Raw genomic sequence first — 4,825 nt, forward strand, 5'->3', positions numbered from 1 at the left:
AACAATCACAAATGCATAGTATTTACCACCTAGACTAGCAATTCTTGAAGGACCGAATAAATCAATATGAAGCAATTGCAAAGGTCTAGAGGTTGAAATCTCTTTCTTGGAATGAAAAGATGTTTTAATTTGTTTTCCAAATTGGCATGCATCACAAAGTTTATCTTTAACAAAAGGAATAGATGGCAAACCAACAACAAGATCTTTTCTAACCAACTTTGAAATAGAATCCATACTAGCATGTCCTAATCTTCTATGCCACAACCAAGAATTATCATTCATAACGGTTAAACATTTATTTTTGCTATCAAAGGAATCAACATCAATAACATAAACATTATCCTTCCTTTCTCCAACAAAAACAACTTCATTGGTTGAAGCATTTTCAATGGAGCATTTTGAGGATTCAAAAACAACACGAAAATCTTTATCACATAGTTGACTAATACTAAGTAAATTATGTTTAAGGTTATCAACAAGAAGCACATTTTTAATACATGGAGAGTATACGTTACCGATATCACCAATGCCCAAGATTTTTCCTTTTGAATTGTCTCCAAAAGTGACAAAACCACTTTCCTTGCTCTTAAAACTTGAAAATCTTGATGGGTCACCGGTCATATGCTTTGAACAACCACTATCCAAGAACCACAAGTTTTTGCTCTTCCTTGTTGATTCCAACAAAAATAAAATCATTTTTTGGCCTTTGGGTCCTTTCTTGTTAGTTTTGGAACCCTTTGGTACCCATTTGGTCTTGCCTAGATATGCATATCTCTTTACATGACAATATGAAATAGTATGACAATCTTGGTTACAATATGTGCATGTAAAGTGTGGTAGGCTAGTTGGTTTTACAAAGAAGTTTCTCAAAAAAATTTGTTTCCTACTAGGATCATATCCAATACCACTTTTTCCAAAACCACAAGATTGACTCCCTAGCATAAGTTCATAGCCTTCTTTACCTTTTGTAAAAGTATATATGTCATTCTTAAGGCTTTTTACATTAGCATGCAACTCAACAATTTCTTTCTTATATGAGGAACAAGTAGCACATTGAGATTTAGCCAAAAGTTTCTTTTCATTTAATTTCAAAATCTCAATTTCCTTTAATAGCATGTTGGTCTTTTCTCTAAGGGTTTGGTTTTTAGCAAGCAATTTTCCAAAATCATCAAATAGTTCCTTAAATGAATTTGACAACTCATCATATGACATTTCTAAGTTATCATCATCATTTTCACTATCACAATCACTTTGGTTAGAAATGCTTACCCCATCATCAAGTGCCATCATGCACATGTTTGCTACTTCATTCTTCTCCTCATTGTCGGAGTCCTCCTCATCACTATTGAGTCAATCCGCCAACATTGCCCTTCCATTGTATTTATTCTTCTTCCTCATTGGGCAATCCATTTTCATGTGACCGGGCTTCTTGCATTCAAAGAAAATTGGTGGATCATCTTTGCTTTTTCTTTCTTTTTCTTTTGAGTCACTTCCTCTTTGTGGCTTCTTCCCAAAGTTCTTCTTGAATTTCATGAACTTTTTGTATTTCTTTGAGAAGAGTGCCAAGTCCTCCATGTCACTACATAGGCTATCCTCATCATCTTCACTAATGGCACGGGAGGAGGAAGACTTGAATGCAATAGTCTTCTTTTTCTTCTCAACTTCCTCTTCATCTTGTGCACTCATGAAAATTTCATGGTTCATGAGTGAACCAATTAGTTCTTCCAAGGGAAGTGTTGAGAGATCCTTGTCTTCTTGAATGGCAATCACTTTGCCTTGATAGGCTTTGGTGAGACTTCTCAAAATCTTGGTCACCATCTCCTTTTGTGAAAGTACCTTGCCAAGAGAATTCAAACCATTAGTGATAGTAGTGAAACGAGTATACATGTTAGCAATAGTTTCATCCGCTTTCATCTTAAAGTTCTCATATTGAGTGGAATAAATTTGAATTTTAGTTTCCTTCATAGCATTTGTTCCTTGATGAGTGACTTCAAGCATTTTCCACATATCATAAGCGGTAGACGCTTGTTCAATATTTTTGAACACATCTCTATCCAAACCACATATAAGTGCATATTTAGCTCTAGCATTCTTAGAAAGCATTTTCTTGTCATTTTCATCATATGCCTCATATGTCTTAATAACTTCTACACCATTAATGACATGTTTAGGAATGTAAGGACCATTAGACACTATATGCCACAAATCATAATCAATAGATTGAAGATAAGTTTCCATCCTAATTCTCCAATAAGGAAAGTCTACTCCATTGAAGAATGGTGCTCTATTTGTGCTTAAACCTTCTAACATGTTATTTTATGAATTACTTGGAAACGCCATGCTCTAGATTGTGAAATCCAATCAAATAAATGAGCCCTTGCTCTGATACCAATTGTTAACCCAAGATATGTTTCCAAGAGGGGGGGTGAATTGGAAATTTAAACTAATTTCGGAAATTTAAAACTCAATATGCCAAATTATGCAATAAATCAAATTTATCAAGTAAAAGCAAATAATATGGCAATCAAATAGATATAGCAAATAATCAAACTTGTAATGTAAAGAGTTTAAGGTTAAGAAATTGCAAACTCTCGAATTTTACAAGGTTCGGTAGAACTAAGCCACCTACGTCCTTGGTCTTCAAAGCTATGGACCTAGCTTTGAGTTCCACTATCGAGCCAAGTTAACGGGCTTGACTAACCCTTACAACTGGGAATTTTTCACCAAGGTATTTCCAAACCTCTTACAATAGTTTTCAACCACCAAGGTATTATCAACCTCTTTTTCGGATTGTTGAAGTGCCAATCTCACTCTAACCGAGTTGTTTATAAAACTGGTGCCAACCTCACCTCAATCACAATATGGGAATGTGTTTGATATTACAAGCAAAAATCACTCTAGAAGTATGATGATACAATGAGAAACCTAGAGTGATTAGCAAGCACACTTGGAAGAAATAAATACAAATTTTGGCTCAAGTGTGTGAATATGTGTTTGGATGATTTAAACTTTGGGAGCTCTTTGAAATCAATGGATTAGGTTTGATATATGTAATAAATGCTCAGCCAACACCTAATTTTGAGTGAAAAACGAGTTTATATAGAGTTTGGGAAAAAAACTAGCCGTTGGGGGTTACTTTTTGAAGCTTCCTGCCGCGAACAGGAAGTCCGGATTGGGAACCGGAATTCTGGTCTGGGAGCAACCGGAATTCCGGTTGCCAACCGGAATTCCGGATGGCAGGCAGTGAGCAAAAGTTCAAAATATGCCTATTTTCCCGTTTTTCAATTCTTTATAACTTTTAGCTCGTTTATCCGATTTAAAAAATTCTAATTGCGTTACGACCGTATCAGGATGTATTTTCTTAAAAGTGAATTTAGGATGTCTAGTTCTCATTTTGAAAAATCACCATTTTTAGCACGTGAATGAGCCAAATTTTATACTTATGACTTAAAGTAAACTTGCAATCACTTTACAAGACTAAGAAATGAAATTAAACCTTTATCTTGAGTTTCTTGAGTCTTGAAATCCATTTCGGGTCATTTCCGGAAAATTTGGTAGAATGACCATTTTGCCCTTGGTCATAAGTTTGACTTTGAATTGCTAATTCACTTTGGTTTTTGCTACAAAATCAACAAATCATTAGTAACAAATAATAATCAAATATTTGTTAATCATCAAAACAAGGGGACTTAAGAGTTTGGGTCAACAAATCATAGTGGGCGGATTATCGGAATAGTCACAACGGGGTCAAATAACCGGCTCGGGGTGAGCCTAGGGGTATTTTGGGAATGTAGTATGTATTCGAGGTTGAACGGGTAACGAGTAATTATTTAGTGATTATTTGGGTATGTCGGGATTAATTGGAAATTTATAGGACTACTTGAGGATTAGCGGGAAATGTGGCAAATGACGATTTTTCCCATGGGGCCATTAAAGGATAAGGTTGTGACTAAGGGGCATTTTGATCTTTTTGGTCAAAAGGATAGACTTAGCCTTAGTACTAGACTTCTGTAGAAGCTGAGGAAAACCAAACTTGAAGGAAACACTTAACTCAGCTCACTTTCTCCATCTCTCTCAGTTTTCTCTCTATCTCTTGAAGCCTTGGGGGTTTTGTTGAATTTTGGGAAGAAAGGCTGGACGCTTGGGGCTTGAAGCTGGCAATTAAAGAGGATTAAAGTTAGGAATTGACTAACAGAAGCATAGGGGTCGTGGTTCTCCATTGAGGTAAGGTTTTTCTCTGAATTTCTGGTAGTTTCAGCTGTGGTTTAAAGGTTTTCCTTATGGTTTAAGCCTTAGTTTGATTTTGGGATTGTGATGAAAGTATGGGGAGTTTTGGGGTAATAATGGTGATTATGTTGTATTGATGTGAGTTTTCTAGATACAATTTTGGGTTTGGGTGTTGATTTTGATGGATTTCTATGGATTTGGCTTGAGGAAAATGCAAGGAGTTATGGGCTTGGAGCTCGAGCCGTGGCCCTGTTCTTCAGGCACTGCAGCCCGTGTGCGTGAGAAGACCCTGGAGGGTCTCTGAAACTACCCAGGCATCGCGGCGCAAGTTGAGGCATGTCGCATCCTGCGTCCCCTAGAAGAGAGCCTCGGAGCTCTCTGACTTGTAGCACCCCACGACCCTAGGGGGCTGGGTCGCGGCTCGGGAACTCAAATCTTAAGGCTCGGGAAGGATTCTACTTCCCGATTTAGTAGAATTCGAGGTCTCGAAGGCTAGTATGTTATTATGAAGGCTTTTAATTTATTTAGATTGTGATGGCTATTTATCATTATGTTGTGACTAGGTCTTACCGCTCAGGCTCGGGATAACTTTGGGTTG

The sequence above is a fragment of the Humulus lupulus genome, chromosome 9 (genome assembly GCF_963169125.1).
Source record: "Humulus lupulus chromosome 9, drHumLupu1.1, whole genome shotgun sequence".
Classification (NCBI taxonomy): Eukaryota; Viridiplantae; Streptophyta; class Magnoliopsida; order Rosales; family Cannabaceae; genus Humulus; species Humulus lupulus.